General features: G+C 35.6%; 1 protein-coding gene and 1 pseudogene across 2 annotated transcripts in view; both read left to right on the top strand.

The window, feature by feature from the left end:
- The window catches only part of PGR (progesterone receptor), a 122,201-nt gene that overhangs the window by 14,407 nt on the left and 82,618 nt on the right, over positions 1 to 25,176 (top strand). The window lies entirely within an intron of this gene.
- Positions 533 to 654, top strand: LOC123326346 (annotated as a pseudogene).

Here is a 25,176-nt window from a genome sequence, read left to right as displayed (position 1 = left end):
ATATATATATATATATATATATATATATATATATATATATATATATACACACACACATATATACCACATCTTCTTTATCCATTCATCTGTTGATGGACATCTGGGCTCTTTCCACAGTTTGGCTATTGTGGACATTGCTGCTATAAACATTGGGGTGCAGGTGCCCCTTCAGATCACTACATTTTTATCTTTGGGATATACCAAGTAGTGTAATTACTGGGTCATAGGGTAGCTCTATTTTTAACTTCTTGAGGAACCTCCATACTGTTTTCCAGAGTAGCTGTTCCAGCTTGCAGTATGAAAATCCTTTTATTAAGGCATCACTGTCATACCATTACTTGAGTAAGTTTTTTTGTGTTTGCCTCCTTGAGTACATGCCTTGTTCCTTTTTCCAGAATATAATTATTTTTAATCAGCTCTAAATGAACTACATGATTAACTTCCGTCATGCTGCTAAAATGATTTAAGTCATTAATTTATTCACTCCAGATACATGTGTTGACACTTACTACATTTAAAAGTTGCTTATACTATTGCTTTTCGGCCTTTTGTCTAAGATCAAGTGTAGTATCTGTTCTGATCAGTTTAAAAGTTGCTTATACTAGAACTAGAAAGATGAATATGTACATAATCCCCATTTTTGTCATATCCAAAATCAGGAAGAAGAAAAAAACAAAACAAAACAAAAAACCATTGTATAGTTAGTAAACATGAGAATACTTCAACTCTAGTTATGCCAAAGCCATGGATGATACATCATAGTATTCAATTAGACATCTCTAGAAGCATTGCAGTTTGTTCCACTAACATATCCTGATGTTGTGTAAGAGGCTTATTCATTTAAAAACACTTAACTACTCTTGACCATGACCCAGGCACTGTTCTAAGTGCTTTACTATATTAAGTCATTTAATCCTCCTAAGAGTTTTATGAGATAGAAGTACTCTTATTATCTATATTTCACAGATGAGTAGGTCACTACAAAGTATAAGGGTCAAGATTCAAATCCAGGGCATCTGACTACAACTTCTGTGTTTTGTGTGCCCATATGCTACTCTCCAGAATGTTTTGTATTTCAATAAATGTTAATTACTTTATAATTCTTCAGACAAAAACATGATCTCTCCCAGGAGAGTGGTTTTCAAATTGTACTCCTCAAGTCAGTCCCATTCCTTTTTCAAACCAGAACAACTCTGTTTTCTCTGTTTATTTGGTTTATTCTTCAACTTAAGATTTTATTTGCACAAAGGATTCTCTGCCAACATTTTCTTTTAAATATCATTTCATCATAACAGGAAACTGTTAGGCCTCAAACAAGTGTTTATTCAGGTACTTGAGTGAATCCTAAACAGTTCCTTGATTTTTTGACATCTGTGCAAAGCTAGGATGAACATTTGGTCAAGATTTCAGATCCAACTGTTTAATATTTGAACAGAATATGAACATTATTGTCTGAAAATCACATCTGACTTATAGAGCTTTATCTTTGTCAGCAAAACAAAGTAACTCCAGGGAATCTTTTATCAATCACTTGTTTAAAGGACTGATTGAAGTAATTGATACTTAAGACAGTGACTCTAACCATTTACTTCCATGGATTTTTAAATTTTATCCCCATTTAGAATTTTAGAAAGATACCCTATCGATCTTCCATATCCACTGAATTTGAGAAGGGTAGATAAACACAATATCCTTCTTATTGCTGGATGACCCTCATATAGTAATAAACTACATAGTGCATATTTCACATAATTTGTCAGCCTATTGTGTTTTCCTTTAACTCCTACAATGTAAAGAACTAAATTTTCATGCTCAATTTTTTTAATGTAATTAACTTAGGTTTTTGGTTCTCAACTGCTACTACAGCCCTTGGTGTTATGTATTTTATATAAAATTTTAAGGAATCATTTTTTTGTAGCATAGTACTCAATAGTAATATTTCTTCAGAAAAAGAAATATTTTCAATGTTATTTTCTTCTCTGTGACAAAGTGATTTATGGGACTGAATAAACAAGTGGTGAGTATGCACCATGAGTAAATTCCTTTGAAAATGTCATGAGAGCAATCCACCCAGAAAATAACACAAAAATGTTATATGTAATTGCAAGGTATCCTTGGATCCTGAACCTTAAATTGTACTATTGTTTATTCTATACTTTTTGTTTATAACAGCCATTATTACAATTCTTGCTTTTAAAATCATGCATTCTCAGCAGTCCATCTAACATTTTACCTTCCCCATAACAACATTCATTGTTTTTGTCTCTCTAATTAATATGATTTTTTTTTTTACCCTCAAGATCCAAACCACATTTAGTTTTTATTACCTGTGTTTACCTATGGGGTTTTCTAACCTCCTGGTGGAATCTAAAATTCTATGAATTTAAGCATGATACCTTATTTATCTTTTGTAACTTTCTGCAGAAGCCAATATGGTAGTAAAAGTACAGGAAGAATAAATAACAATAATTGTTTCATATACATTTATTATAATTTTCAGGGCTGCTACATTGCAAAACTACAGCAGGCACCATGTTCAATAAAGTCTATAAATTTATTTCTTACTACATGTCCAAAATCTCTAAGCTAAAATCTTTTGGGCCAGATGTGTTTCAGAATTGTATAAACATTTTAAAAAGATGATCTAGAATAAAACTTCATAATGAAACACGTTAATATTTATACAGCAAAATGTATGAACACAGCCTATAAAATGTAAGTTTGGGCCTGGTTCTGCTGCCAAATGAAGTCAGGTCAAGTGAACTCTCACTGACAAATAACTACAGCAAAACTTTTTTTAGCAAGTGTTTTTGTGTATTTAAATTGTGAATGAGGAAGAACAAATACTGTGAAGATGTCAATGCTCCCTAGAGCAATCTACACATTCAATGCAATCCCCATCAAAATACCATCCACTTTTTTCAAAGAAATGGAACAAATAATCCTAAAATTTGTATGGAACCAGAAAAGACCCCGAATAGCCAGAGGAATGTTGAAAAAGAAAAGCAAAGCTGGGGGCATCACAATTCCAGACTTAAGCTCTCTTATAAAGCTGTCATCATCAAGACTGTATGGTACTGGTACAAAAACAGACACATTGATCAGTGGAACAGAATAGAGAGCCCAGAAATTGACCCAATGTCCAATGGAAAAAAGACAGTCTCTTCAACAAATGGTGTTGGGAAAATTGGACAGCCACATGCAGAAGAATGAAACTGGACCATTTCCCTACACCACACACAAAAATAGACTCAAAATGGTTGAAAGACCTCAATGTGAGACAGGAGTCCATCAACATCCTAGAGGAGAACACAGGCAGCAACCTCTTCGACCTCAGCTGCAGGAACTTCTTCCTAGAAACATCGCCAAAGGCAAGGGAAGCAAGGGCAAAAATGAACTATTGGGACTTCATCAAGATAAAAAGCTTTTGCACAGCAAAAGAAACAGTCAACAAAACCAAAAGACAACTGACAGAATGGGTGAAGATATTTGCAAATGACATATCAGATAAAGGGCTAGTATCCAAAATCTATAAAGAACTTATCAAACTCAACACCCAAAGAATAAATGATCCAATCAAGAAATGGGCAGAAGACATGAACAGACATTTTTCCAAAGAAGACATCCAAATGGCCAACAGACACATGAAAAAGTGCTCAAAATCGCTGGACATCAGGGAAATCCAAATCAAAACCTCAATGATATATCACCTCGCACCAGTCAGAATGGCTAAAATTAACAAGTCAGGAAATGACAGATGTTGGCGGGAATGTGGAGAAAGGGGAACCCTCCTACACTGTTGGTGGGAATGCAAGCTGGTGCAGCCACTCTGGAAAACAGTATGGAGGTTCCTCAAAAAGTTGAAAATAGAGCTGCCCTATGACCCAGCAATTGCACTACTGGGTATTTACCCCAAAGATACAAATGTAGGGATCCAAAGAGGTATGTGCACCCCGATGTTTATAGGATTAATGTCCACAATAGCCAAATTGTGGAAAGAGCCAAGATGTCCATCAACAGATGAATGGATAAAGAAGGGGTGGTATATATATACAATGGAATATTATGCAGCCATCAAAAGGAATGAGATCTTGCCATTTGCAACAACGTGGATGGAACTGGAGGGTATTATGTTGAGCGAAATAAGTCAAACAGAGAAAGACATGTATCATATGACCTCACTGATATGAGGAATTCTTAATCTCAGGAAACAAACTGAGGGTTACTGGAGTGGTGGTGAGTGGGAGGGATGGGGTGGCTGGGTGATAGACATTGGGGAGGGTATGTGCTATGGTGAGTGCTGTGAATTGTGCAAGACTGTTGAATCACAGATCTGTACCTCTGAAACAAATAATGCAATATATGTTAAGAAAAAAAAAAAGATAGCAGGAGGGGAAGAATGAGGGGGGGAACCAGAGGAGGAGATGATGAACCATGAGAGACTATGGACTCTGAAAAACAAACTGAGGGTTCCAGAGGGGAGGGGAGTGTGAGAATGGGTTAGCCTGGTGATGGATATTAAAGAGGGCACGTTCTGCATGGAGCACTGGGTGTTATGCACAAACAATGAATCATGGAACACTACATCAAAAACTATTGATGTAATGTATGGTGATTAATGTAACATAATAAAAAAAAAAGAAAAAGAAAAAGAAATTGTGAATGAGGAATTGTGAACCTCTCTCAGTCCTTGGCTTTATCTAGTCAGTCTGGATTCCTTAATTCATGTTGCAGGGTAACCTCAAGCTTTGTCCTGAATTATTCCTCTGAAAATGTCATTCCTTGTTGGTCCCTTTTAACTTCTTATGATACCTGAAGGTCAAAACTGGTGTACTATGGCCACTAGACTGCACTAGGGAGCAGAGGCTCCTCAGACAAGGTAGAGCTGGTGTGGAGAGAAATCAGGCACTAGGTTGATGTGTAATAGTCGCCTCTTCAGGAAATTTTTGCTTGAAGAACAAAGCATATCATCATATTTTATCCTGTCAGTAAGCAGTTTGGTGTTTATTTTTTCAGATAGTTTTCTATACATAGTAATATCAAATGGATGAAATTATTTTAATCCAAATGACATAATAACTTGCTTTTTTCACAAAATTCTATATTTTAGATATCTTTTCACATTTGTAATATAAACAGCTAGCTCACTCTTTAAAATGTCACAGAGTATTTCATTGTAAGGGTGTATCATAATTATCCTATTCAGAGACTTTGGGCTATTTTCTGTTTCACAAATAATGTAGTAATAAATATCCACCTAGAGGTATTGCTACATGTTTCTAGAGTTTAGTATTTTCTTTAAGATTTTATTTATTTGTTTGTTTGAGAGAGAGAGAGCACGCAAGTGCATAAGCAGGGAGAGAGAGAAACAAGCTCCCTGCTGAGCAAGAGCCCCATGCTGGACTCGATCCCAGGACCCTGGGATCGTGACCCTGGCTGAAGACAGACACTTAACCAACTGGGCCACCCAGGTGCCCCTAGAGTTTAGTTTTTGTTTTTGTTTTTTGGTTTTTTGAGAACTGGTTTCTAGAAATGGAATTGTTGGGCCAAGTAATGTATACTTTAAATAGATAATACCAAATTGACTTCTAATTCTCAAATGGTCATTATTCATTGTTTTATCAACCTGATTGCTAGAATGACCATTATTATTTTTATCAGTAATAATTATTGTGTATTGAACATTTTTCATACATCTGTAGACTGTATTTTATGAATTGTCTTCATATTTTTTCATTTTTGTCTTTTTTCTTAGTGGTTTGTAAGAATATTTTACATATTAGTAATGACATTCTTTTGACTTAACATGTGTTACAGTTTCCCAATTTGTCCTTTGACTTTTTTGTCTTAAAGAATAAGTTTAGAAATTTATTTATGTAGTAAAATTGACCAAATTTGGTTTTGAATTCCAGATTTCATGTCAACATTAGAAAATTTAGCACTCCAAGATTATAAAATACATACCTCCATCTTCCCATGCTTTTAATTTTTTTCCTTAAAAGAACTTAAATTTTTGACCCCCTGAATTTTTTTGTATAATAAGCCAGTAGTCCAAGAATCATTTATTGAGTACTCCATCTGAAAATGAAATCTTAATGCCTAACTCTTTTTTTTTAAAAGATTGGAAGTCAGTCCTACTATTTCCAAGAAAGAACCTTTTCTTACTATTACAAGACAAAATAAATAAACTCTTTCAGCACTACCTATTATTTTTGGTAAGTTGTGAGTCTTTGCTCATGTATCTAAAAAATGGGAATGGAAACATGATGAGCATAAAACATTCAACATGGCTACAACAAATAAGTTGAAATCTTAAATGAACAAAGCTCTGCAAATATCATTTGCTATGATTGATTTTTAACACAGGGACCTTAAAATACAGTAGAATCTTAATTATATTTTGCAACATAATGAGGCATGACAATGAAAATCTTTTTTACAATACAGTGTTTTTCTCACTGCACAGTACTTAAAGAGTTTCAAATTTAAACTACATATTTTCTTTTATAAAAGGATATGTGTTCCAAATTGCTGATGTTTCCTATAATAAGTGTCACAGTGGTATGTTACATTTAGCAGAAGGGACATTTCATCTGCCTTTTCAAGCTAAAGGCAAAGTTTTCGTTAGAAAAAGGAAGTAACTCCCTTTTGCTAGACATCCCTTTGTGATGTAAAGAGCATTTTGAAAAACAGATATCTGCAGGGGATTAGGTTGTTATTTGATTTTGTTGTGAAGGCATTATAAGTACATTATAGAAAAAAGTTTCAAAACTACATAAACACTTGGAAATAAAATTTTCTAAGTTCTTAAAAAAATCTTCCAAAGGGTTTCAGTGCTTAGGTTCTGAATATATTTAATAGTAATAGTGGCATTTATGTAACATTTATTAATAAGTAATAAGTTTATTACATAAACTTGCCTTTGTGTATTACATGAAGCACAAAAAGGTTAAATCACTTGTGTAGACAAATAGAAAATAAATGGCAGGGCTGAGATTGGAACCAAGAGAAATTTCTCTCTCATTCATTATGTTACATCTTATCCATTATCTATTGTCTCTTTGTCCTAATTATTTGTAATGAAAACTGATTTACATCAGGGAGGGAAGAAATTTGCTAGCTGAATTTCAGAGGAAAAGAAACTTTGCATAATAGGTAGGTGGGATTGAAAAATTAATACAACACTAAGTAATAAGCCCTGCAAGTAAAGTCCATTCATTGTCCATGGTTTCTGGATGACTACCTTCCACCTTCCTCAGCCTTCAAACACTCTCCCACCCTCACTTTCAACTGGTGACCTTGATTCCTAATTTTCTGAGAAAACTTTCTGAAAATGCTACCACCACATATACTCATGTAGCATCTAACCTATAATTCACTTTTATTCCTGTTACTAGAGATCTGCAATGCTCTTCAAGGCCAGCCCTCTCTCCCCTTGTGCCCCAGGCCCAGTGTTCTACTGTTGACTCAAGAGCAGGCCCCAGCAATTTTCCCCCTCTCTACTTAAATCATAATTTTCCCCCTCTCTGGTGGATCATTCCCATCAGCATGTAAACATGCCATTATTTCTCCCATCTTAAAATAAAGCCAAAATACTTCTGTTGGTTTTACTTATTCTTTAACTGCCTACTATTTCTCTACTCCTTTTGCAGCCACATTCCTCTGATGAGTTTTCTTCCATTCTTCCGTAAACCTATCCAATCTGTCTTTTGTCTCTGCCACTCATTCCACCAAAACTTTTCTTGTCAAAGTTACCACATGGCAAAAATCTGATGGGCAATTCTCAGTCCCATCTTAACTTGCATTTGACAGTTGATTGTTCCAGCTTCCTGGAAATACTTTTCTTCTCTTGGCTTTCAGGACACCACACTCCTTGATCTTTCCCTACTGGCTCCTGTTCAGTGTCCTCTTCTCCCAGTGCTCAGTATGTGGACCTTTTCCCTTCTGTTTTATGTACTTACTTCCTTGGAGATATAATCTAGTCTCATGGCTTTAGGTAAATCATCCTGATTGCTCTAAAATTTCTATCTTTAGCTCAGACTTCTCCCCTGAATCCCAGACTTATATATCCAACTACTGACTTGATAACTTCATAAATGACTACTCAACATCTCAACTAACAAGTCCAAAAGTTAGCTCCTATTCTGCATTTTAATGACCTATTCAACTGTTCTTATGCATAATAAACTACTGCTTTACTCAGGGGGAGCCAGAGTCTTTAAGCTGGGAAGTGACATGGTCAGCTTTGTTTTTGAGAAAGTTAACTCTAAAAGCAATAAAGAAGATGAGCAGAAGATGATGCTAGGGAGCCAGTTTTAAGATTATTTAAAATACTATTTGATCTAGATTAGGGCCCTTCAGTCCTCTGCTGAGGAAAAACTACTTTTCATTCCCTAAAGCAGTGAAGTTAAAGTGTAGAAGACATATATGTAGTTGCCCCTACCAAGAATGCTCCCTTCTCCAGGGAGAATCCTAAAAAATGTGAGAGGACAGGGAGGGAGGATGGAGACTCTCTTTTTGTGTTTTTATAATATACCAGGTACCATAGTAGACACATGGTACTGTATTCATTATCTCCTTTAATTCTCAGGAGTTGCTGGAGGAGTTATTACCATTTCTTTCTGCAAATGTAAGAATTGAGATAGCTAGGGAAAGTAACTTGCCTGAGGTCACGCAGCCAGTTAGTAGTGGAGTTGGTAATCAAACCCAGTTCTTCAGACTCCGAAGACTAAACTGCTTTTACTAAGCCACATCATTTAGCACTGTGTTTGAAGTAAAACATGGTAATAGCAATTGACTAAGAGATTTATCATAAAAGGCTTAAAAATCTGATAATAGTACAGTCTTATATATTTATAAGGGATTCTAGGCCTAAATAATGAGTAGGAAAATGCTTATTAATTAGCCATATAATTCTAGTTTTTTACAAAACTAGTTTCAGGTGAAGTCAGAGTGACTCTGGAGAATTATAACAGAATGTTAAGTCACCTGATATGCTAAAGAAGAAGTTTGAACAAAATAATGAAGTTGAACCTTTATAAATTCAGGAGTGCAATACTCAAAAGAAAAAATAAACTCATAGATATGAGGGAAAGAACCATTTATATGTTTAAAAAGTCATAATCTTGTACCAGAGTATCACAATGATTTAAGCACCCTTGTTGGCATATAGTTTTGTAATTTTTTTCATATTTTTGTAGATATCTTAACTATTCCTTTCTCAGTATTATGTGAAATCTTCTTAAAGTAACATAATTGTGTGGGTTTTTAAATTTTGTATGTAATTTCTTCTCTAAATGCCTACTTGTTAGCTTAAATACATATTTGAAAGTATCATATATATATATATATTATATATATAATATAATTTGGTGTTTTAAAACTTAAAAGATATGTAGATAATTAGGAGAGAGGTCAGAAGAGATCCAGAGGCATTATTTTCTTTATAAAAAGAGCCAGTAAGACTAGCCTTAGGAAGGAGCTGATCCAGTCAGAAAGAAATTAAAAGGAAATGAAGAGAAGAAAGAAGAGGAAAAGATTGTGAATGGTGACATCAAGGACTTAAAATGTTAAATATTAGCATGTCACCTGTAAGATTCTGTAAACTACTTCATTCCTCCTTTAGAATATATCTAGAATCTGACCTCTTATTACCATGATTATTCTTCTTTGGATTTATTATGATAGCATCTTAACTATTCTTTTCCACCCTTGTGCTCCTAGAGTCTATACTCAAACTAGAAGCCAAAATGATTCCTGTTAAAATATAAGCCAGATTATGTCACTCCTCTGCTCAAAACTCTGCAATGGCACTATACTTCCTTCAGAGAAAGTCAAAGTTCTTTCAGTGGTCTCCAAGGCCCTCTTGAGTCTTGTCCTGTTACACTCTGACCTTCCTTTCCACTACCATTCCCTCTGGCTCAGTCAGCTCTAACCTTACCAGTGTAACCAAATCCAAGTTCATATGCCAGATGTGCAACAAAGCCAATCACTTATCCATGGAGTATGCAGCAAGAAAAGGTTTACTGAAGAAGCAGCCAAACAAAGAGACAGAAGTCTGGCTCAAATCTTTCTCCCCAAAAGGGGAGATTCAGTGATATTTAATGACAAACAGAAAAGGATCTGGGTATAGAAGAGAGGAACTATGTGACTTCAAAGTCAGATAAAGGAGGAGAGGTGAGGAAGATGGTGGAGAAGTATGGGACCCTAGTTTCATCTGGTCCCTGGAATTCAGCTAGATAGCTAGCAAATCATTCTGAATACCTGCAAACTCAACCAGAGATTTAAAAAAAGAAAAGCCTCAATTCTACAAATAGAAAAGCAACCACTTTTTGCAAGCTAATTTCTTATTTTATTAACTCTTTTTTAAAGTCTTTTTTAATTTTCATTTTTACATTTACATTATATATATATTTCATTTTTGGTTTCCTTTCATTGTATTCAATTTTATTTTTGTATAAGTTTTTCTTTCTTTACAATTTTGGAATCTAGTTTCTTCTAGCAAACAAACCAAAATACATCCACGATCTAGTTTAATGTTCTGTTCATCTGTTTGATTTTGTTCTTTTTTGTTTTTGTTTTTGTTTTTTCTGTTTCTTTTTCAGTTTCTGATCTCTTCTGATTTGTTTAGTACATATTTTTCTGGGGTTGTTGTTGCTATTTTTGTATTTTATTCTCTCATTCACCTATTCTTCTCTGGACAGAATAAGATGGAAGAACTCACCCCAAAAAAGAGAACAGGAGGCACTACTAACTGCTATGGACTTAATCAATATGAATATAAGTAAGGTGTCAGAAGTAGAATTCAGAATAATGATTATAAAGATACTAGCTGGGCTTGAAAAAAGCATAGAAGACACTAGGGAATACTTTTCTAGAGAAATAAAAGAACTAAAATCTAATCAGGTTGAAATAAAAAAGGCTATTACAGAGGTGAAATAAAAAATGGAGGCTCTGCTAGAATAAATGAGGCAGAAGAGAGAGTCAGTGATATAGAAGACAAAATGATAGAGAATAAAGAAACTGAGAAAAAAAAGAGATAACTACTGAATCATGAGGGGGAGAATTCAAGAGATAAGTGATACCATAAAGCAAAACAATATTAAAATAATTGGGGTTTCAGGGAAAGAGGAAGGGGGGGCAGAAGGAAGCAGGCATTCAAGTCCAGGAGGCACAGAGAACCCCCCTCCAAAATCAATAAAAATAGCTCAACAACTCAACAAATAATAATGAAGCTTGAAAACATCAGAGACAAAGTGAAAATCCTGAAAGGAGCTCAGGACACGAAGTCCTTAACCTACAAGAGTAGAAACATAAGGCTGGCAGCAGACCTATCCACAGAGACCTGGAAGGCCAGAAAGAACTGGCATAATATATTCAGGGTGCTAAATGATAAAAATATGCAACCAAAAATACTTTATCCAGCAAGCTTGTCCTTCAGAATAGAAGGAGAGATAAAGAGTTCCTAGCACAAACAGAAACTAAAAGAATTTGTGATTACTAAACCAGCCCTAAAAAAATATTAAAGAGGATCCTTTAACTGAGCAGAGAGCCCAAAAGTAACAGGACCAGAAAGGAACAGAGACGATATACAGAAACAGTGACTTTACAGGTAATACAATGGCACTAAATTCATATCTTTCAATAGTTACTCTAAAAGTAAATGGGCTAAATGCTCCAATCAAAAGACACAGGATATCAGATTGGATTAAAAAAGAAAGACCCATCAATATGCTGTCTATAAGAGACTCATTATAGACCCAAAGACCCCTCCAGATTGAAAGACAGGGGGTGGAGAACAATTTATCATGCTAATGGACATCCAAAGAAAGCTGGGGTAGCAATCCTTATATGAGACAAATTAAATTTTAAATCAAAGAGTATAATAAGAGATGCAGAAGGACACTATATCATAATAAAAGGGTCTATCCAACAAGATCTAACATTATAAATATTTATGTCCCTAACTTGGGAGCAGCCAGTTATATAAACCAATTAACAAAAAGAAATACATTGATAATAATACAATACTACTAGGGGACTTTAACACCCTACTCACAATAATGGACAGATCATCTAAGCAGATCAACCAGGAAACAAGGACTTTGAATGACACACTGGACTAGATGGACTTCACAGATATATGCAGAGCATTCCATCCTAAAGAAACAGAATACACATTCTTCGCCAGTGCACATGGAATATTCCCCAGAATTGATCTCATACTGGGTCACAAATCAGGTCTCAACTGGTACCAAAATATTGGGATTATTCCTTGCATATTTTCAGACCACAATACTTTGAAACTTGAACTCAATCACAAGAGGATATTTGGAAGGAACTCAAATAGTTGGAGGTTAAAGAGCATCCTACTAAAGAATGAATGGGTCAACCAGGAAATTAAAGAATTTAAAAAAATCATGGAAACAGATGAATACACAACTGTTCAGAACCTTTGGGATGCAGCAAAGGCAGTCCTAAGAGGGAAGTAAATAACAATACAAGCCTCTCTCAAAAAATGAGAAAATCTCAAATATACAAGTTAACCTTACACCTGAAGGAGCTAGAGAAAGCAGAAAACAAAGACTAAACTGAACAGGAGAAGAAAAATAATAAAGATTGGAGCAGAAATCAGTGAAGTAGAAACCAAAAGAACAATAGAACAGATCAATGAAACTAGAAGCTACTTATTTGAAAGAATTAAGATCGATAACCCCCTAGCTGGACTTTTCAAAAAGAAAGATAAAGGACCCAAATTAATAAAATCATGAATTAAAGAGGAGAGATCATAACCAACACCAAAAATATACAATTATAAGAACATATTATGAGCAATTATATGCCAACAAATTAGGCAATCTGGAAGAAATGGAGCATTCTTAGAAACATATAAACCATCAAAACAGAAACAGGAAGAAATAGTAAACTTGAACAGACCCCTAACCAGCAAAGAAATTGAATCAGTAATCAAAAATATTCCAACAAACAAGAATACAGGGCCAGATGGCCTCTCAGTGGAATTCTGCCAAACATTTGAAGAAGAATCAATACCTATTCTTCTGAAGCTGTTTCAAAAAATAGAAAAGGAAGGAAAACTTCCAAACTCATTCTATGAGGCCAGCATTACCTTGATCTCAAAACCAGACAAAGACCCCATCAAAAAGGAGAATTAGAGACCAATATCCCTGATGAACATGGATGGAAAAATTCTCACTAATAGGATCCAACAGTACATAAAAAGGATTACTCACCAAGACCAAGTGGGATTTATTCCTGGCCTGCAAGGTTGGTTCAACATCCGAAATCAATCAATGTGATACAATACATTAATAAAAGAAAGAACAAGAACCATATGATCCTCTCAGTAGATGCAGAAAAAGCATTTGACAAAATATAGCATCCTTTCTTGATTAAAACTCACCACAGTGTAGGGATAGAGGGAACATACCTCAATATCATAAAATCCATATATGAAAAGGCCACAGTGAATATCATTCTGAACAGGGAAAAACAGAGCTTTTCCCCTATGGTCAGGAACATGACAGGGATATCCACAATCACCACTGTTGTTCAATATAGTACTAGAAGTCCTAGCCTCAGCAATCAGACAACAAAAAGAAAAGGCATCCAAATCAGCAAAGAAGAAGTCAAACTCTCACTCTTTGCAGATGATATGATACTTTATGTGGAAAACCCAAAAGACTCCACCCCAAAACTGCTAGAACTCATGTAGGAATTCAGCAACACGGCAGGATATAAAATCAATGCACAGAAATCAACTGCATTTCTTTACACTAAAAATGAAACAGAAGAAAGAGAAATTAAGGAGTCGATCCTATTTACAATTGCACCAAAAACCATGATACCTAGGAACAAACCTAACCAAACACTCATGAAAGAAATTGAGGAAGACACAAAGAGATGGAAAAACATTCCATGCTCATGGATTGGAAGAACAAATATTATGAAAATGTCTATGCTACCCAGAGCAATCTACACATTCAGTGCAATCCTTACCAAAATACCACTGACATTTTTCACAGAGCTGGAACAAATAATCCTAAAATTTGTATGGCACCAGAAAAGACCCCAAGTAGCCAAAGTAATGTTGAAAAAGAAAACCAAAGCTGGGGGCATCAGAATGCCTGACTTTAAGCTATATTACTAAGCTGTGATCATCATGACAGTATGGTACTGGCACAAAAACAGACACATAGATCAGTGGAACAGAATAGAGACCCAAGAAATGGATCCTCAACTCTATGGTCAACTAATCTTTGACAAATCAGAAAAGAATATACAATGGAAAAAAGACAGTCTCTTCAACAAATGGTGTTGGGAAAATTGGACAGCCACATGCAGAAGAATGAAACTAGGCCATTATCTTACACCATACACAAAGATAACCTCAAAACGGATGAAAAACCTAAATGTGAGACAGGAATCCATCAAAATCTTAGAGGAGAACACAGGCAGCAACCCCTTTGACCCTGCCCGCAGCAACTTCTTCCTAGATACATCTACTAAAGCAAGAGAAACAAAAGCAAAAATGAACTATTGGGACGTCATCAAGATAAAAACTTTTGCAGAGCAAAGGAAACAGTCAATAAAACTAAAAGGGAGAAGATATTTGCAAATGTCTTATCAGATATAATGCTAGTATCCAAAATCTTTCTAGAACTCATCAAACTCAACATCCAAAAAACAAAAAAATCCAGTCAAGTAATGGGCAGAAGACATGAACAGACATCTCTGCAAAGAAGACATACAAATGGTCCACAGATACATGAAAAAATGTTCCACATCACTCGACATCAGAGAAATATAAATCAAAACCACAACAAGATACCATCTCACACCAGGCAGAATGCCTAAAATTAACAACTCAGAAAGCAACAGATGTTGGCCAGCATGCAGAGAAAGGGGAACCCTCTTACACTGCTGGTGGAATGCAAGCTGGTACAGCCACTCTGGAAAACAGTATGGAGGTTCCTCAAAAAGTTAAAAATAGAGCTATCCTACAACCCAGCAATTGCACTACTAGGTATTTACCTCAAAGATAAAAACATAATGATCCAAAGGGGCAACCACACCTAAATATTTATAGCCATCATATCCACTAGCCAAGTTATGAAAAGAGCCCAGAGGTCCATAAACAGATGAATGGATCTAGAAGATGTGGTATATATACATTCAGTGGAATATTACTCAATTATCAAAAAAAGAAATCTTGGCATTTGCAATGACGTGGGTGGAACTCGAGGGTATTATCCTAAGGGAAATAAGTCAATCAGAGAAAGACAATTATCATATGATTTCACTCATATGTCAAATTTAAGAAACAAAACCGAGGAACATAGTGGAAGGGAGGGGAAAATAAAACAAGATGAAATCAGAGAGGGAGACAAACCATTAGAGACTTTTAACTCTAGGAAACAAAGGGTTGCTCTAGGGGAGGGGGGTGAAGGGATGGGGTAATTGGGTGATAGACATTAAGGAGGGCACGTGATGTAATGAGTACTGGGTGTTATATAAGACTGATGAATCACTGAACTCTACCTCTGAAACTAATACACTATATGTTAATTAATTGAATTTAAATAAAATAAAATTTTAAAAAGTCAGATAAAGGACATTAATAAGTAGGGAAGGATTGAAGATTATTTTCTGTGCCTGCACAGATCTTCTATATACATCTTCACGTGACCCATGACCAGAAAATGACATCCTTGGCATGATCTAAGGATGGAGTTTTAGGCCTTCTATGTCAAAATTTCATTCATCAGATACTTGTGCATGCTCAAATAGGTCAGTGGTCCTGACTGGCTCTGGTAGTTTCTTGGTGAAGACTTGAGTCTCTGCAAAATAACTATATCAACACTTTGTTACCATGGTATCAAGAAAGAATGTTATCTATAGAAGCATAGTGGCAGGCTGCATTCCAAGAACAAGTATATTTAGGTAAAAAGTTGCTGTTGTACTTATTAGTCCTATTAACCCTCTGGTTACTAGTTTCACTAGTTTCCTGATAATGCAAGCCATCTCTCAGGATCTGTGTAATTAGCTCTTTCTTCTCTAATTCCATTTCCTGACATTCCTCACTCATCCAACTCATTCTAACTTCCAGCTTTGGTAAATGTCCTAAATATACTGAACTTTGGTGACTGCCAGTCACATTCTCCCATGAGAGTCTTGTCAAGTTGTTTGATTGAACACCTCATCATTAATAGATAGATCTGATTTTAGGAAAAAACATACTTAAAATTGATTGGCTAAAAGAAACATAAGAAATATTTCAGTAAGAATCTGCTTTGAGTTATTAAGATAAAAGATGACAGCATCTGTGAAACAAGAACACGTGTCATAGGAAGGAACTAGATAAGATGATAACATAGCTGGATGAGGTAAGAAAATACAACAGTGAGATCCAAAAATGTAATAGCAGAGTTAAAATCTCTTGGGAACTATAAATAGAATAAAATAAGTTGTGTAGTTTCTATTTAAGGCATTACTTCACAATGAAGGAAAAAGGATAAATTGATGAAAATTTTAAGCTATGATTTGTTGTGTTTACTATGTACCAGTGTGCTAAGTATTTTATCTAACTTATGTCTTTTAATCCGTATAACAGCCTTATATAGTGTTTATCTTCATTTCCATTTTAAAAGTGGAAAACCTAAGACTTAGATAATTTTTTCAAGGTATAGCTAGTGTAAGAACTAGAATTTGAGTAACAGTATGTCTGATATAAAATGTGTGGTTTTATCACTTTGCTGTTGGATAATAGATATGAATAGAGAGCAGATATTCAGCACATAAATAATCAGTGCTTCCAAAGAATAAACTAAAAAACAAGTTAAGCAAAAGTATTAACTGATTATGGAAAGTAAACTCTGAGAGCTTATCAGCACCTAGGACAATGTCAAGACATGGAAGATATTCAGTAAGTATCTGTTTATTGAACTGTCCTAATTTCTAGCTATTAAGCATTTATTCTGTGTCTAGTGCTATGTATTTTTTAAGATTTATTTATTTATTTTAGAGAGAGTGAGAAAGTGTTTGTGTGAGCAGGGGTTGAAGCAGAAGAGAGGGAGAGAGGCAGACTCCCTGCTGAACTTGGAGGGGCTAGGGGTGCCCTGATCTCAGGACCCCAAGCCAGAATCTACAGGAGTGTGGTGCTCAACTGACTGAGTCACCCAGAAGCCACACATACTTAACAGATTATTTTATTTAATTCTCAAACAGCTTTTGAACCATTATTTTATAGATGAGGAAAATGAAGCATCAAGAAGTTATTTTATAGATGAGGAAAATGAAGCATCAAGAATTTCAATGATTTATTCAAGGTCTTATAATTAATAGGTGGTAGAATTTGGATAACAGAAATAAATTTAAAAGTTAAATAAAAATTTTGCTCTGTATATCAAAAGAGCTCACCTTTACGTATATGGGACACATTTTTAATTTTACATAGAAAAGATCATACATGAGTTTAAACAGGGGAGAAAAAAAACTGGTTAATTACCAAGAAATAAAAATTGGGCTGACATTAGAGTTCCTCTTTGAAACGCTAAATGTTGGGATTGGCAAGAATTCTATCAGGATGAGTTGTAATTCTTAGATGAAAGTAACACATATTCTCACTTACATGTTAGGGTTTAGGAATATGCCCAACTTCTACTAAAGTACATGTTTGCCTGATACTTGAGAGAAATTGGATTCTTAGGGTGGTCTCTGGTGCAGGATGAAGCTTAGCAGCATTCTTGTATAAGAGATGTGAGGTGCCATGCCATTCTCTGCTTTTGCTGCCTGCCAGTGTGATGTAACTCTCAAGCAGCTCCTTTCAGGTGTCACATGCTTGTGTCTGATGCCCAGTGCCCATGTCTGTTCTTAAGGGACATATTCTGTGCCCTCTTTGTTCTCAGCTGAAGACTCTTTATGTCTACTTTATCTTTAGGTACTTCCATGTACCTCACTAGTCATTTTCCCCTTGGAAAAATTAAATACCTATGAAGTATCTATCTATTTTGTTATAAGGATTACATGAAATAAGCCAGTTAAATTCCTAATATATTGGTCCATAGTGTACTCAGTAATTTTTTTTCCCCGTGGGGCACCTGGGTGGCTCAGTGGGTTAAGCATCCAACTCCTGATCTCAGCTCAGGTCTTGATCTCAGGATCGTGAGTTTAAGCCTCTGCTTTGCTCCACACTGGGCATGGAACCCACTTAAAAAAATTTTTCTTCTTTCTCCCCACCTCCCCACCTACATTTTCTTTCACTTTAATAAAACAAAAACAAAACAAAACAAAAAACCCTTGGATCTTATATGAATATACTTTAAAACTTAGTGCTTCATTATTGTCCAGCTACCTTTCACACTGTCAGATAGTCTTTGTTCCCATCTGTCTTCTTTCCAGTTTTATATAACCAGCCCTGATTGGCTAATGTGAAAAATTAGTCCAAGCCTTTATCTTATTCTGCTTGTGTCTTCAGAAAACTTTGCCTTCTAGAAAACATCCATAAAATTTGAAAGAATAGTATTATGAATATCTATATACAACTATATGAAATTAAATTGCAAGCATCATATTTTACCTCTCAAAATTTCAGGGCATATTTCCTAAGGACAAGAACATTATGCAAAATAACCCTGGTATCACACTAGAAAATTTAATATTGATACAATAATATTATCTTACATATACTCAATATTCAGATTTCCCCATTTGTTCCCAAAATGTCCTGTGTAGGTTCTTTTTTCATGAAGGATTTTTCAAGAACAATGAATTTCCTTTGGTTAACAAGTCTCTTTCTTCTCCTTTAATCTAAAAAGATCCTCCCATCTCTTTTTGTCTTTCAGGACATTGACACTTTTGAGGAGTCCAGGCCAGCTGTTTTGTAGAAATTTCCACAACCTGGATTTGTCTGTTTTGTGGGTTTCCCCCACACACACACAATTAGATTCAGGTTAAACATTTTTACAAGAATCATGTGTAGGCCAGTGGTTCTCAAACACTCTGGTCTTAGGACTCCTTTCCTTTACATGCTTAAAAATTATTGAGAGCTCAAAGAGTTTTTGTTTATGTGGATTAGGTCTCTCAGTATTTATCATATTATAAATTTAAAGTGGTAAGTTTTTGAAACTTCTTATTAAGTTGTTTTAAAAATAGCAAACCCATTTGATGTTAATTTTCCAGACCAAAAATTTTAATGAAAAGTGTGACATTGTTTTACATTTTTACAAGTCATTTTAATGTCTGCCTTAATGGAATGCAGCTGCATCTCATATCTGTGCCTACAGTCAGCCTGTTGCACTATGTTGTTTTAGTTGAAGCATGTGAAGAAAATGTGGAATCACACAGATATGCAGTTGAAAAATAGAGGAGTATTTTAATTGTTTTTTCAGACTTGACAAGTAGTCACCATTTCCTTAGGGATTGCAAAAAGATGATTTTCTATTTTTCTTATTCCTTCTGATTTTATCAGCTATAAATCTTTTTTATAGTTCTTTCTTCCAAAAGGTAATTTAGTAATCTTAAAATACTGGAAGGCCTAGGAGATGCCTGATTATTTCCCTTTGATTATCAATTTTCAAAGTAATGAGTTTGTGCCATAGCATCCTCCTGTAGTTTCCAGTGAGTATGTTTTGTTTCTTTCTCTTCTTTCCTTTCTTACATATCATTATGTACTAATGCCTTTTTATATAGTCAGTATGTTTTAAGCACTTGAAATAAATTCTTTTTGATGTTCAAATTGTCTTTGGTCAGTGTGGCTTTGACACTGTTTCATTAACCCTCAATAACAGCAAAATAATTCACAACAAAGTATCACAGGTTCAACTTGTACATTTCCTGCCACAGTCCTAGATCAGCCATTCCTCCAAGGAGCTCTGGTTCCTTTCAGATGAAAATGATATTAGATACAGCAATCTGGATCCCAGTGTTTATTGCTGCTATGGCTGTGTTTGCTTCTAGGCATTTTGAGTGGACCAACCTGGAAAACACATCTTTTTTAAAAAGTGGGGCAATCATGAGTTTACACTAGAGTTTCTCAATGTTGGCACTGCTGACATTTGGGGCCCATTAATTCTTTGTTTTGGGGCTGTTCCTGTGCATTGTAGGAAATTTAACAGCATCTCTGGCCTCAGTAGCATCTACCCCTCAGTTGTGTGAACCAAAATTGTCCCCAGGCATTGCAGAATGTTCCAGAAGTGGTTTAGGGGAAGAGGCAAAAATGTCTCTAGTTGAGAAGTACTGGTTTACAATTTTATTTATAACAATATTAAAATAATTCTGTTATTGTTTTTATCCATGTGTTTATGTATTTGTATGTGTGTTTTCACACACACATTTTCACAATGCCAACATAGCATGACTTCTAACAACAGCACATCTATGGGCTTATTGTTCCATCTTCTCTATGAAGTCTTGGTCCACTCCCATAGTTTTTAATCAAAAAAACAGTCTCATTTCAGTGATCAAAATGCACAGGCCATGGGGCACCTGGGTGGCTCAGTCCGTTAAGTGGCTGCCTTCGGCTCAGGTCATGATCTCAGGGTCCTGGGATTGAGCCCTGCATCAGACTCCCTGCTCAGTGGGAAATCTGCTTCTCTCTCTCCCTCTGCCTGATGCTCTGCCTGCTTGTGCTCTCTATTTATCTCTCTGTCAAATGAATAAGTAAAATCTTTAAAAAAATGCACAGGCCAGCATAATAGTTAAGATTCCAAATTCTCACCTAATTTAGGATTTTTGCTTTGTACTGCTGGGGGCCTGAAGTTACAGAGAGCCAACAAGATCACCTTCTTCTATGTTTACCATGCTCACATTCCTAAGACCCCTTAACAGCTGATTTTGACCTTTTCGATGTAAAGGCATAGGAAAGAGAGGGGTTAAAAGGAGGGGCACAGTTGTACTTGGCAGGTACATACATGACTGTCACTAGAGTTCTCTGTGTTTGGTGGATGGTCATAGCTGGTTATTTCTCTAGCAAGATACTTGGTCAGATTCTTGGGATATTTCACTGGAAAACTCCAACTGTAATCCTATAATGTAGGTGATAACTCTCTTCTCTCTGGACAGGTGTTACCTCTCTTCTCTCTTCTTACTTATATGCTGACTCTGTACTTCAATTGATAATTCTTTTTTTTTTTTAAAGATTTTATTTATTTATTTGAGAGAGAGAGAATGAGAGAGAGCAAGCACATGAGAGGGGGGAGGGTCAGAGGGAGAAGCAGACCCCCTGCCGAGCAGGGAGCCCGATGCGGGACTCGATCCCGGGACTCCAGGATCATGACCTGAGCCGAAGGCAGTTGCTTAACCAACTGAGCCACCCAGGCGCCCCTGACTCTGTACTTCAAATGTTTGGCCCTATACAGACTCCCTGTCTCCCTCTGTTGGATCACAGTGTCCTCTAATCCATCCTCTCAGGTGGAACTATTTTTAAAAAGAAATTAGAAGTGCTCAAAGAGAGGTGTAGAACTTAATGAATTATCATTAAATAAATGAAACTAGGCTATCATCATCCAGGTCAAACAATTTACAAATCATTAGCTTCCCAAAAGTCCTCTTGCACCCCTTCCAGTCACTCCCCATAGGTAACTACCATCTCAACTTTTAACATTATAGAGGGGTTAACTGTCTGGGAACTTTATATTAATGGAAACATACAGTATTTTTCTGTCTATTATTTTACATATTATATTTATGGGCCCATCCACATTTTTGCATAGGCTAGATATTTATTCTCCTTGCTGTATAATCATTGAAAAAATAAAAGTTTGCTTATATATTATTCTATAGATGATCATTGGGGTTTTCAGTTTGGGACTATTATAAACAGTGCTTCTATACATATTCTTGTGCAGATCATTTTTTTTTTTTTTTTTTTTTTGGCGTATGTGCATACCTATCCTTACAGCTGAGTTTTGCATTTGGCTCTCCCAGGATCCTAGGAGTTTTATTGGTCCTAGACCAGTGTTTGTTTCTTGGCACAGTTTCATACATCATGTGGTAATGAAAATCACCTCTCATAAAGGCCAAGATATTTGTATATTCTGTTTTTAGTCATGGGTGGCTCCTCTCCCCACCCAAAATTTTGGGCAGATTCCTGGCTTCATCAGCATAGTCTGGGTAGTGTTTTCTAGTCCAATTTTCACAGAAAGACAGCCTTTTAAGATTCTCCATTTTGTGTAGAGTTCAGTTCCTATGCTCTTCTCCCAGGGGGACTGAGGCCACAAATCCTGGCCCCTTGTGGGTGTTAAACCCTAGTTCTTGGCTCCTAGGTCCTATAACTGATCTGAAACTTTTTTTGACCACTGTGCAGTCCATTCCAGTTTACCCTTCTTTTTTCTTTTTTAATTTCTGGCTTATCGGGATTGCCCCCCCCCTTTTCTGTTCTAGACTGTCACTAACATGCTTTTGTTATATTTTATTCAACATTTGTGTTTGTGGTGGAAGCAGTGCCTCCGTAAGCATTGGCTCATGTTGCCTCGAGCCCATGCTTCATGAATCCTACCAAGCCAAATTTCTGTTCTTTGTTCTTTATCTGTTAAAGATACATATTCGTTTATCCTGCCATTTTACTACGTTTCCCCCTCCTTTTCAAAGAAAGGCATGAAAAAGTTGTGCCTTCTCTCAAACCAAAGTGAAATGTGTTTACTTGTGTTTATAAGGCAACATAAATAATATAGAATTCTTATTTTAAACAATAAATAATTTGTAGCTAATAATATATTTCATTTCAAACAAAATGGAATTTTTGTCATGTATCTAAAATGTTTATAAGTCATTAGGCATATAAAATGATCTACTCACATTTTAATAGTGCTTTTATTTTCACAGAATATGATTCTTTTAATAATATAACACTTGAAGTTATATTAACATATTAAATACAGAGAGCAGTTAGAAATAATACATAAATAGAGCAAGCCATTCCATAATCCCTTTTTTTTCAGATTATTAAATATAAATTTTTCAGAAATAATAAGAACTTCTGCCTTTGCATAGGTAGATGTTAAAAATAAGCTTGTCATAAATGAACAAAGGAAAAAAGATACAGACTCTTTTTTTTAAAGATTTTATTTATTTATTTATTTGAGAGAGAGAGCACATGAGAGGGGGGAGGGTCAGAGGGAGAAGCAGACTCCCTGCTGAGCAGGCAGCCTGATGCGGGACTCGATCCAGGGACTCCAGGATCATGACCTGAGCTGAAGGCAGTCGCTTAACCAACTGAGCCACCCAGGTGCCCCAAGAGACAGACTTTTAAATATAAGGAACAAACTGGTACTTACCAGAGGGGAGGTGAATGGGGGGATGGGTGAAATAGATAGAGGGGATTAAGAGTACACTTATCGTGATGAGCATCAAGTGATATATTGAATCATTGAACTACTGTATTGTACATATGAAACTAATATAACACTATTTGAATTATACTGGAATTTAAAAATTATAATAAAAATAAAAGTATAAAAAATAAGCTTGTTAAAGACTCTAACTCGTGGTCTATTAATGTAAAAAGGCAAGAAATTTGTTGAAATAACAGGCACTCTGTATAAAAACGTTGAAAGGTGTTAAATAAAAATCTGGAGCAAGAGAAATTTTAAAATTTACTATATATGACAATAAGTGAAATATTACTATAGAGTTTATATTGTTGAGTACAACAATAGTTATGGCTATAAGTGAAACAATAAATATAATTAAGTATACATATATTCAACAAATATTTATTGAACACTTAATTTACATAAGCATTACAAAAGACCTAGTTTTTAAGTTTACAAAACCTAGGGGAGTCAAGTAAGCAGTATTTACAATAGATGCATATTGAATGTTTAGTTGGTTGCACAGAAAGGTCTAGGTCTTTCTGGGATCAGTTAAGACCAGATTTGAAAGATGACCAAGAGTTTGTCAAGAAGATAAATTTAGAAAAGGGAAGAGAGTCATAAAGGCATGAGAGATTTGGGGGAAATATAAGGATGTTGGTACAGCTAGAACATAAAATAAAAGAGAATATGTAATTTAAAAGAAAAGATGTAATAGTAATCACCCCTTGCTTTTCCCACCCTAATATATATACAAGATTTTCCAAGGAGAAAGAGAAAAATGTGGTGCTCTATTACAGACCTCTGGCAGTATTGCCCCAGGTTTCAAAAAGGGCAGATGACATATCCTTTCCCCTGCTTGATTAAGCAAATGTTTAAGGTACCTCTGTGTTCCTTTACCACAAACTTCGGCCAGAAGAGTGAATCTGATTTTAATCTTGACTAATATAAAATATTAAAGGAAATTCAATAATCTTTTATAAAATTACTTCTCATACTTAAGAAGTATAAGTAAGCTAAAGATTTTTGTTTTTGCTCATTTTAAAGTTTTGTGTTTTTTTCTAATTTTATTTTAGTTAGCCACCATACAGTACATCATTAATGTTTGATGTAGTGTTCCATGATTCATTATTTACTTATAACACCCAGTGCTCCATGCAATACATGTCCTCCTTAATACCCATCACTGAGCTACCCATCCCCCACCCTACCCCCTCTAAAACCCTCAATTTGTTTCTTGGAGTCCATAGTCTCTCATGGTTCCTCTCCCCCTCTGACATCCCCCCCTTCATTTTTCCCTTCCTTCTCCTAATGTCTTCCCTGCTATTCCTTATGTTCCATAAATAAGGGAAACCATATGATAATTGACTTCCTCTGACTGACTTATTTCACTTAGCATAATCTCCTCCAGTCCCATCCATGTTGATGCAAAAGTTGGGTATTTATCTTTTCTGATGGCTCAGTAATATTCCATTGTACATACGGACCACATCTTCTTTATCCATTCATCTGTTGAAGGGCGTCTCAGCTCTTTCCACAGTTTGGCTATTGAGGACATTGCTGCTATGAACACTGGGGTGCATAGGGCCCTTCTTTTCACTACATCTGTGTCTTTGGGGTAAATACCCAGTAGTGCAATTGCCGGGTCATAGGGTAGCTCTATTTTTAACTTTTTGAGGCACCTCCACACTGTTTTCCAAAGTGACTGTACCAACTTGCATTCCCACCAACAGTGTAAGAGGGTTCCCCCTTTGTCCACAACCTCTCCAACATGTGTTGTTTCTTGCCTTGTCAACTTTTGCCATTCTAACTGGTGTAAAGTCGTATCTCAGTGTGGTTTTGATTTGAA

The sequence above is a fragment of the Neomonachus schauinslandi genome, chromosome 11 (assembly GCF_002201575.2).
Source record: "Neomonachus schauinslandi chromosome 11, ASM220157v2, whole genome shotgun sequence".
NCBI classification, from domain to species: Eukaryota; Metazoa; Chordata; class Mammalia; order Carnivora; family Phocidae; genus Neomonachus; species Neomonachus schauinslandi.
This window is presented reverse-complemented; position numbering and strand designations above follow the sequence as displayed.